Raw genomic sequence first — 12,114 nt, forward strand, 5'->3', positions numbered from 1 at the left:
AGACATTCAATTTATTTTGAATTTTAGTTTTAGTCTTTTGAAAAAGAAAAATAGTTTGTCATATTTTAGTAATCTGAAATGTTTTAGTGATAGTCTAGTTTTAGGTGACTAAATATCATATGATTTTAGTCGACTAAATCTACAGTTGATTTAGTCGACAAACATGCATTTTGGCGGGTCTTGCTTTCGTCGTAATGGCAGATTTTGCATGCTGAAAATAGCAGATCTACAAGCTCACTACGCGTCACAACACCCAACCACAACCAAACATAAAATGATCTCTTGTCCACATGGCCCTGCCCCCTAACATTTTAGTCTAGTTTTTATTTGATTGTCAATTTTAGTCAAATTCAGTCTTAGTTTTAGTCATCATAGCTTAGTTTTCATTTGGTTTCCGTCAGTGAAAAAAAGGTAGTTTTAACTTTTTCGTCATAGTTTTAGTCGACGAAATCAACACTGACGTGCATGTGTTTGTGTGTGTATGAGTGCCTGTGTGTGTGCGCGCATGTGTGTGTGTGCCTGCACGTGTTTGTGTGTGTGCGTTCACACATACTTACTTACCGGTATACTTCACACACGTGCGTACACGCACGCACGCACGCACGCACGCACACACAGACGCACACACACACACACACACACACACACACACACACACACACACACACACACACACACACACACACACAGTGTTTATTGATGTAATGATTGATATTATTAGTGATGAGTTGTAAATCTGCAGTTTTCACTGCATGTACTTTTATTTTTATTGAATCAGAATTTTGGACCAAAAAGACATTTGGACAGTTAGGACCGTTAAACAGATGATATTTTGATGCATGTTGTTTTGAACACCTCGGTGCATTTTGTAAATAAAAAGACCTCACTTTGAGATCCTCTGTTGTAAAAGAGATACAGAAAGAAATATTATGTTTAATCAAAAAAATTAAATTGAATATTTGTTCTAAAAAAAGATGCTTTGTCTTTATTATTGTTTTAATTGTGTAACAGCTTTTACAGTGGTGTAAGAAGTATTTATTATTATTATTATTATTATTTCTATGCCTTTTACACAACACTATAATCAACCTTTTCACATCATTCAAGGTCCATTATTTATTTATTCGCCATTTGAGCCACGGGACCACCTTTTGATGACGTTTAGCAACCGCCATTCAGAACCACCGCCATTCCGAAGTTACTTCCATGTTTCGGAATGGCGGTGTTTCCCCATGGAAAAATTCGCCCCGCCATTCAGAAAGGTGTAATTCGCCCCGCCATTCCGAAAGGTATAATTCTCTGGAGAGCACAAACTGCACAGGTTAATTATTTCCCTCTCCCCCCTCCCTCCCTCCCTCTCTCTGTCTCTCTCTCATTCCCCTGAGTGACCGGCTGCCGCCACCACGCAATCAATCAATCAATCGCTCGCTCGCTCACTCACTCCGCACCGATCCCAAACAATAATATAAATAAACAACCACCCCCTCTCCCTTCTCTGTCTCTCTCTCGATCTATCCTCTCCCTCTTCTTGCTGTCCCTCTCCGTCTCTCTCTCTCTCTCTCTCTCTCTCTCTCTCTCATAGTCATAATAATAATAATAATAATACTAATATAGTCCTCACCTTGGACATTGGCGTAGCTGCAGCCGTACGTCATTTCTTGAAAGCAAACAGCACTGCTTTTTTGTGTCTCCAATTAATTTGGACAGTTTTAACCCAGAATTTACTTCTCTCCATATCCGAAGTGTATTATGGTACTTGTGTGTATCGATTTCACAACAGCGCGATAGCTTGTGAACTAGGAGATTAGATATCTTCGAATAAACTAGCATTTAGAACCGCAGGACAAATAACAAAATAAGCATTTGTGCGCAACTTGGAGCTCTCCAAATAGCCACATTCAGAAGGCTTTTTCCTCAACTAATTCACAATTGAGACATTAGATTTTAATGTCTCCGTCACCAGAAGTATATGCAATGATGAAACTTTCATCTCATTATTCTTTGGCATGCATTTGATTTTATGTATCAAATATTACCGGTATATTAACTCAAGGCAATTAATGTTACAGCTTTGAATACAAATGGAAAATAAGACTGTGCCTGTTGCTCACTGCGCAATTGGAAAGAAAACCAGCATGAGCATGGGTTGTTTATGTTAATATGTCCATAATAGTCCACATATGCCCATAATTGTCATAAAATAAAAGTCTTCAGAAGGAATCCATGTGATGAGATCGCACAGCTGTCCAGTCTGGTCTGGACTAATATCAAACCAAAACGAGGCTGTGCGTAAATACTGCACAGTTATTAATAACAGCGTAAATAAATGATTAATGCCATTGGTAGCACAATGCAAATCTTTAAAGAAAATGCGTCTTCCTAATGGATACATTTGGATTGGATATTTCACAATATGATAACGGCAACAATATGCGGGGGTTTCGCCGTCCACCGAGGAACAAGAGGCGTGCAGAAGAGGGTGCTTTAAACGTCATCATATGCAGCCAAACCAGAGTCATGTGCGCTTCTTTGGGGCGCTATGCTACAGCTATACACAATATTCAGCTCTTAAATTCAGTACAAAAGTAGCCTATACTCTCAGTCTGAACATTAGTGCCCATTCAAAGGGTGGACACATATCCAAATTAACCCATAGCCTAGCCTATACCTTCAGAACGATGTGCACAGTGGTGGAAAAGTGTTGTAAAGTAGTAGTTTCAATATTGCAATGAAGAAATAACTCCAGTAATCAACATTTGAGAAAGGCCTTTACTGTTCCTTGCATGACAAAAAAAAAAAAAACATGTTATGCAGAAAGTCTGAACTTTTTTTTAACTTAAATAGGCCATATTAAAACAGAAAGGTATCCACAAGGAAAAAAATACAGACAGACAGACAGACAGACAGACTACACAAAGTTGTGGATGCAGTGCTGGACTGCATTCCAGTACTGGTCCAGGGTTCTTCGTCCTTGGCGGTACTGGCGCCTGAGCCTCTGAAGCCTGTTGGAGAAAACCATTATAGTTCATAATACTGAATGAATATAGTATAACATTAATGTTGGTATAGGTAAACACATTTTTGTCGTCCACAATAAGTTCTATAATAACAAGCCTTGGACCCCATGCCTACAGCCTTTTATTATTTTTATTTTTCTATATGAATAAACTCTCCTCCAACCGGCGCCACTTCGGTCGCTGGAGTGGTGGTCGATCCCCGCGTTCAAGCTGAGCGCACACCGTCTCCACCAGCCTCTGTTCGTCTTTCATCATCCTGATGAATACCCAGAGGGACGGGTGGCGCCTGCCTACTCGGACATTCCATCTGTGATGGAAACCTGTAAAAATGATAGAACTATTAGGATACATGCAGGAGTCAGGACACATGGCACATGGTCCATTGGCATTTCATTCCCACGTTGCTCAGAGATATTGAAGCAACTACAACAGATTTAGAATGAGACATTTATAATTAGGGTAATAATAATAATATTAAAGTAAATAAGTTCTCACCCTCCACCGCGTTGTTGCTGCGGTTGTCCGAGTGACGGCGATGAACGCACCATATTGGAGGTCTGAACAGTGCCCGCTCCCCTACGTAGGTCTCCTCCATATAGCGGAGGAAATCACCTATCGCGGGGTAGCGGCGGAGCTGGCGGCGGGTCTCTCTGCTCCCTGTAAAGGCCCTGAAATTCTGCCTCAGGATGGGAAGAGGCAAGTAACCCGTGGCCATCACCTTCCTGACCCATGCTCGCAGGGGCCTGTCCTGCCTGTATGGACCTGCAAAAGTTGAGTGAAGAAATAAAAGTTACTTATTAATTTCACAAGCACTCAACACTCAATATAGTAATATCTTTTACAAAAGAAAAAAAAGCTTCTACCCGAATGAATGGTAATATTGTTATAACAATTATAATTATAATTGTCTACATTATCTGCAAATTATTAATGTTAAATGTATTTATTTATTATGTAACCTACAACACCTATACATTTTGAAGAAATCACACAAAATTACTTTTTTTATTTTTAACTTAATACACCATGCAACACTGACCTGCCAAGCCAACGTCCTGCACCTTACGCCAAAGGCTCTGGCACAGGTGGAAGAAGCATCCAGTAATCCTGGTGTCTGGCAGCTCCTCCCTGAAGGCATTCATCAGGCCCATTTCATAGTCCGTCAGGACTTTGTCAGGGCTCCATCTTGTAAATGAATGGGGGGATGGATGGATGGACGGACAGGTGTTAAAAAAGAAGAAAAAAATGATTACTCCAGTTTCCATAAAATATTAAAAAGCCAGGTGCAGTGACATTATCTTATGGGCTATGAGCGTCGACACACACACACACACACACACACACACACACTTACCGTTCTTCTGTGACCCGCTGCACCCTCCTCTTAACATGGCGGAGGACTGCCCGATACATGGCCTCGGTCTTGCCACTCATGAGGACCATAACAAATGGCACCACCCTGCCCATGTAGAGGCCATGTATTGTGGCAAACTGGTAGTAGGGCCTCGGGCACGATTTGAACGTGGCGTCCATGTATATCTAAAACAACATTCAAATGCATTTTATTAATACTGATATAAACTATAGACCTGTATCATATTATTTTGCGGAAAACCCTTATTAAAAATATTTGCTTGATCAAGCATGGTTCGGATTGGCGGGGCGACGCACCGCCGGTTAAAGCCAATTAAGGTTAACCTTTTACATATTACGCACGCGGTGCGTCATTTATGCACCGCGTGTGTAATAATTATGTTAAAGGTTTGGTTTGGCTTATTGGCTACATTTCATTTCACTTACACAACGTTTTATGGAAGAGGGGTTCTCACCTGGTCACATTGACTCAGTTACTGGATGTTGTCGTCGGTCCCAAACACCAAAAAATGGTGCTGCAGGTTGTGCCTGGTGAGGAAGGCCTCCCCTCCCCAGGTGAAGGCCCATTCCCCATCCACGGCGACGTCCTCTACTCTGCGGGGGATGGGAGGCATTAGCCCGGCCCGCCGTCTCTCCAGACGGGTTTTCACAGCGTTAAAGGGGGGGGTGTTTTCCACATCCGCTGTTTGGGCAACGACCTGGTCGTATACCCGCTTTACGGGGATTGTTGGGTCGGCTGCCACCAGGTTGAGCATCTGCTCAATTATAGCCGTGGTGGCGACCAAATCCGCCTCTCCCGCGTGGTCATGGTCACCTGGCGGCATTAAGATGGTGATGGCTGGATTGTCCTCATGGACGTCAAGCCACCGTGAGTGGACGGTAACGTTGCACCCAGGGTGGGCACAACGCCAATATATTTTGGCTGGGGTTGTTTTATTCCTCGAGTAACGAAAAGGTTCGATTACCAGGGTTTTCCCTCCGCGACTGTTGGCCACCCACTGAAAATGTGTTGATACAGAGTTGACATGGTGTACAGACCGTAAATGCATGAGAAGACCCTTGATACCCCCTGAAATTAGCTTTTGGCATTTGAAGCAAGTGTATGCCATCTTCCCGAAATAAACTATTTACTTACAAGTTCTCTAAAATGTTTTAGAAACTTCAACCTAGGGCCTGCTCTCGGGATCAGCTGTGAAAGTGAAGGTTTTCAAAATAAAAGACGCTTGCGTCCGAGGCGACAGTAAAGGGACTAGCTGGAGTCTTTTGTGGCAGTCAAAAAGAAAACTCAATTGCTCTAAACCAGTGGTTCTCAACCAGTGGTCCTTGAGGGGGTTCCAGGTGTTCCCCAGTTAAATTATGGAGGGTTGTTAACCAAATGGACCCTTATTGCATCTGTAACTCTTGATACCGTAATATAAAACCACATTTTGGTTTAATTTTACGCTCTCAAGAGTTAAATTATAGCTAAACATGTCATCATGTAAATGACTGTAATCAAATGGTGGTCCGTGGCTCAAATGCTGAATAAATAATGGTTTCGATAAGAAAAGAAAGAAAGAATCTATATTCAAAGATTTGTGCCACATTTAAAAACAATAGCAGATCTACAGCACAAGCTCCGCGCTATGAGCTTGTAGATCTGATATGTTTCAACAGCTAAAGCGTAACATTATGCAAAATAAAAACCTAAAGGGGTTCCTGTCCAGAATGGGTTGGCGCCGGCGCCGGCGGTTGCAGCTGGTGCGTGCTGGTGTTAATATTAAATAAATTAAACTAACTAACTAACTAACTTACCTGGAGCGCGGCGGTTGCAGCTGGTGCACGTGCGTGCTGGAGTGTCTGATGTCATAGACGAGCACGTCTCCGCTGAGCAGACCGGCGTAAAGGTAGTTGTTGTCCAGAGACCAGCAGCAGCTCAAAACGGGCATGCCCGTGTCGTACGTATGCACCACCATGTTGGACATCAAACTGACACACACACACACACACACAAACACACACACACACGCACGACTGATCAATAGATAGATAAAGATACCTTTATTGATCCTGTCTGCTGCGGCAGCCAGAGCCAACACAGCAGTACATGTTAGTAACCTTAAGCACAATAAATACACTTTCAAGAATTACAGTATAATGCAGATGCATACTGTAAGTAAGCCTTGCATGAGGCCCATATAGGGGAGGAGCCTATCCCGTGTTTCTGTGGCAGCTTGATGTACAAGTACACCCCATGGACATGATGTACAAGTACACCCTGGACATGACGCCAGTAAGTCGCAGGGATTTATCCTCATCCAACCCTTGATGCTTGAGTGCTTTTGGTATGACCCGGCCGGGGATCGAACCGCGACCCAGTTACAGTCTCATGGTGGACACTCAAACCACAAGGCCACTGAGCTGGTTAATACAGATGCATACATCCTATACAATCTAGTCTAGCCTGAGCAAGAGACGCTGTTGATAAATATAAAAGTATACAGTAATATGCACTGTATGTATACAATCACGTTACAATAGTCTCTCACACACACACACACACACACACACACTAGGGCTAGGCTGCCGAATATAAACACAAGTAATTTGCACCTATAGACTAGCTCTATGATGGTCTGGAGGAGCGGCTGGTACTTAATTAGCCTGGCTAATAAGCCAGACCGAATCAGCCATTGGCAAAAAAAAAATGTTGTGTGATATTAGTCTGGCTTATTAGCCAGGCTAGTACTTAATGACTTTGGTCATAAAGGCTTCCTCTAAACTAGAATCAAAGGTGCAAGCCACTTCAAGAATGAAAACTGATCTGTTCTCTTCATTGACCACAACAACATCTGGTGTAATAGCAGAGAGATGTGCAAAAATGTCAGTATTTTCAGTACAGAGTTGAAACATCGAAGGTTTGACACAGGAATGTTTGTACATTCGCACACACAGTGCAACATGTTTAGATACAGTGTATGTCCTTTGTTATGAAATCAACTATTCTGTCGTGGCATGCTATGTAAAGCCCGAATGTGTGACATGGTTTCTGTAACGAGCCCTGTGTGATGCAAGCAATGCGGGTCATGGGTGGAGGGAAACCAGAGGGATAGGTTGAGTTTGGTGAGAAGGATCTGTAGCCTAAAGCTTTTACTGTGATGAGGTGATAATGTCCTCATTGAGAGCAGTGCTCCTTAGAAATGAATGGGAAACAGAGTGGTCAGCATGGGGAAGGCAAGCCAGTTTCCCCTGGAGTTTGAGTCCAGTCCAGTGTTGTTGTTGCCGATGTTGGAACATATCCAACACGGTCCGCCGGGCACCCTTAGGTGTGTCCACTGTAGGTCACTGTTACTCTAACAGAGGTGAGAGGGTCAGTTATTATGTCCTCACACACACACACACACACACACAAACACACACACACACACACACACACACACATATTCTATATATTTCTGTTAAGCACTTTGTGACTTGTTCTTAAAAGGTGCTATATAAATAACGCTTTATTATTATTATTATTATGTATATCTGCCATTTTCACTGGCGTGCAACCAAGTAGTGACCAGTGACGAAGAGATGGAAGCAAAGAGTGGAAACGGTTCTCAAGATGTAAGTGTAAAAGGTAAAAATAAACTAGAAACAAAATTTCAAGAAATTTTACTGGGTGCCTGAAGCTCGCCAAGTCTGTGCAGCATTTGAGCCACGGACCACCATTTGATGACATTTATTCTCTCAGAAGGGTCCAATTGGTTACATGTGAGCCAGGTCTCCCCATTGACTTTCAATGGGGTATTTTGTCTAAGTTTATTGTGCATTATGTTGCCACCAATAATGCTAACATGCTAATACTAACATGCTAACATGCTAGCATGCTAACATTTTAATGCTAACATGCTATCATGCTAACATGCTAATGCTAACATGCTAATGCTAACATGCTAATGCTAACATGCTAACATGCTAATGCTAACATGCTAATGTTACATGCTAATGTTACATGCTAATGTTACATGCTAACATGCTAATGCTGGCATGATAATGCTAACATGCTAATATGCTAACATGCTAATGCTAAGATGTCTGAGCTGTAAGGGTCCATATGGTTTCGTTCAGGGGGCGGCCCGGTTCCGGCGAGCCGCCCTGCTTCTGAAACGGTCGAGAAATGACAGAGTTACGTGTTTCCCCGATTTTCTCCATTGTGTGTGTGTGCGTGCACATGTGTGCATGTGCATGTGCGTTCGTGTGTGCGCGTGTGTGAGAGGTGGCCAACTTGGTCTAAGTGCATGGAGCAAGTTTCAAGACTGTAGCATGTTGCAAACAAAAGTTATAGCTGTGTAAAGGTCAACCAATAGGAATACAGAGGGGCGGGGCTTAAGCAATTAAGCCATTACAGCTTGTTCCTCTTGATGGTCTACGTCCATGTACCAAAGTTTGAGGCTGTAGCATGTTGTAAACAATAGTTAGAGCTGTGTAAAGGCCAGCCAATAGGAAGACAGAGGGGCGGGGCTTAAGCAATTAAACATTTACAGCGTGCTCCTATTGGTGGTCCAAGTCCATGGAGCAAGTTTCAAGACTGTAGCATGTTGCAAACAAAAGTTATAGCTGTGTAAAGGCCAGCCAATAGGAATACAGAAGGGCGGGGCTTAAGCAATTAAGCCATTACAGCTTGTTCCTCTTGATGGTCTACGTCCATGTACCAAAGTTTGAGGCTGTAACATGTTGTAAACAATAGTTAGAGCTGTGTAAAGGCCAGCCAATAGGAAGACAGAGGGGCGGGGCTTAAGCAATTAAGCCATTACAGCTTGTTCCTCTTGATGGTCTACGTCCATGTACCAAAGTTTGAGGCTGTAACATGTTGTAAACAATAGTTAGAGCTGTGTAAAGGCCAGCCAATAGGAAGACAGAGGGGCGGGGCTTAAGCAATTAAACATTTACAGCGTGCTCCTATTGGTGGTCCAAGTCCATGGAGCAAGTTTCAAGACTGTAGCATGTTGCAAACAAAAGTTATAGCTGTGTAAAGGCCAGCCAATAGGAATACAGAGGGGCGGGGCTTAAGCAATTAAGCCATTACAGCTTGTTCCTCTTGATGGTCTACGTCCATGTACCAAAGTTTGAGGCTGTAGCATGTTGTAAACAATAGTTAGAGCTGTGTAAAGGCCAGCCAATAGGAAGAAAAAGGGGCGGGGCTTAAGCAATTAAGCCATTACAGCTTGTTCCTCTTGATGGTCTACGTCCATGTACCAAAGTTTGAGGCTGTAGCATGTTGTAAACAAAAGTTAGAGCTGTGTAAAGGCCAGCCAATAGGAAGACAGAGGGGCGGGGCTTAAGCAATTAAGCCATTACAGCTTGTTCCTCTTGATGGCCTACGTCCATGTACCAAAGTTTGAGGCTGTAGCATGTTGTAAACAAAAGTTAGAGCTGTGTAAAGGCCAGCCAATAGGAAGACAGAGGGGCGGGGCTTAAGCAATTAAACATTTACAGCGTGCTCCTATTGGTGGTCCAAGTCCATGGAGTAAGTTTCAAGACTGTAGCATGTTGCAAACAAAAGTTATAGCTGTGTAAAGGCCAGCCAATAGGAATACAGAGGGGCGGGGCTTAAGCAATTAAGCCATTACAGCTTGTTCCTCTTGATGGTCTACGTCCATGTACCAAAGTTTGAGGCTGTAGCATGTTGTAAACAATAGTTAGAGCTGTGTAAAGGCCAGCCAATAGGAAGACAGAGGGGCGGGGCTTAAGCAATTAAACATTTACAGCGTGCTCCTATTGGTGGTCCAAGTCCATGGAGCAAGTTTCAAGACTGTAGCATGTTGCAAACAAAAGTTATAGCTGTGTAAAGGCCAGCCAATAGGAATACAGAAGGGCGGGGCTTAAGCAATTAAGCCATTACAGCTTGTTCCTCTTGATGGTCTACGTCCATGTACCAAAGTTTGAGGCTGTAACATGTTGTAAACAATAGTTAGAGCTGTGTAAAGGCCAGCCAATAGGAAGACAGAGGGGCGGGGCTTAAGCAATTAAGCCATTACAGCTTGTTCCTCTTGATGGTCTACGTCCATGTACCAAAGTTTGAGGCTGTAACATGTTGTAAACAATAGTTAGAGCTGTGTAAAGGCCAGCCAATAGGAAGACAGAGGGGCGGGGCTTAAGCAATTAAACATTTACAGCGTGCTCCTATTGGTGGTCCAAGTCCATGGAGCAAGTTTCAAGACTGTAGCATGTTGCAAACAAAAGTTATAGCTGTGTAAAGGCCAGCCAATAGGAATACAGAGGGGCGGGGCTTAAGCAATTAAGCCATTACAGCTTGTTCCTCTTGATGGTCTACGTCCATGTACCAAAGTTTGAGGCTGTAGCATGTTGTAAACAATAGTTAGAGCTGTGTAAAGGCCAGCCAATAGGAAGAAAAAGGGGCGGGGCTTAAGCAATTAAGCCATTACAGCTTGTTCCTCTTGATGGTCTACGTCCATGTACCAAAGTTTGAGGCTGTAGCATGTTGTAAACAAAAGTTAGAGCTGTGTAAAGGCCAGCCAATAGGAAGACAGAGGGGCGGGGCTTAAGCAATTAAGCCATTACAGCTTGTTCCTCTTGATGGCCTACGTCCATGTACCAAAGTTTGAGGCTGTAGCATGTTGTAAACAAAAGTTAGAGCTGTGTAAAGGCCAGCCAATAGGAAGACAGAGGGGCGGGGCTTAAGCAATTAAACATTTACAGCGTGCTCCTATTGGTGGTCCAAGTCCATGGAGTAAGTTTCAAGACTGTAGCATGTTGCAAACAAAAGTTATAGCTGTGTAAAGGCCAGCCAATAGGAAGACAGAGGGGCGGGGCTTAAGCAATTAAGCCATTACAGCTTGTTCCTCTTGATGGTCTACGTCCATGTACCAAAGTTTGAGGCTGTAGCATGTTGTAAACAAAAGTTAGAGCTGTGTAAAGGCCAGCCAATAGGAAGACAGAGGGGCAGGGCTTAAGCAATTAAGCCATTACAGCTTGTTCCTCTTGATGGCCTACGTCCATGTACCAAAGTTTGAGGCTGTAGCATGTTGTAAACAAAAGTTAGAGCTGTGTAAAGGCCAGCCAATAGGAAGACAGAGGGGCAGGGCTTAAGCAATTAAGCCATTACAGCTTGTTCCTCTTGATGGCCTACGTCCATGTACCAAAGTTTGAGGCTGTAGCATGTTGTAAACAAAAGTTAGAGCTGTGTAAAGGCCAGCCAATAGGAAGACAGAGGGGCGGGGCTTAAGCAATTAAGCCATTACAGCTTGTTCCTCTTGATGGCCTACGTCCATGTACCAAAGTTTGAGGCTGTAGCATGTTGTAAACAAAAGTTAGAGCTGTGTAAAGGCCAGCCAATAGGAAGACAGAGGGGCGGGGCTTAAGCAATTAAACATTTACAGCGTGCTCCTATTGGTGGTCCAAGTCCATGGAGTAAGTTTCAAGACTGTAGCATGCTGCAAGCAAAAGTTAGAGCTGTGTAAAGGCCAGCCAATAGGAAGACAGAGGGGCGGGGCTTAAGCAATTAAGCCATTACAGCTTGTTCCTCTTGATGGCCTACGTCCATGTACCAAAGTTTGAGGCTTTAGCATGTTGTAAACAAAAGTTAGAGCTGTGTAAAGGCCAGCCAATAGGAAGACAGAGGGGCGGGGCTTAAGCAATTAAGCCATTACAGCTTGTTCCTCTTGATGGCCTACGTCCATGTACCAAAGTTTGAGGCTGTAGCATGTTGTAAACAAAAGTTAGAGCTGTGTAAAGG

The sequence above is a fragment of the Protomyctophum bolini genome (genome assembly GCF_963924005.1).
Source record: "Protomyctophum bolini genome assembly, chromosome: 20".
Taxonomy (NCBI): Eukaryota; Metazoa; Chordata; class Actinopteri; order Myctophiformes; family Myctophidae; genus Protomyctophum; species Protomyctophum bolini.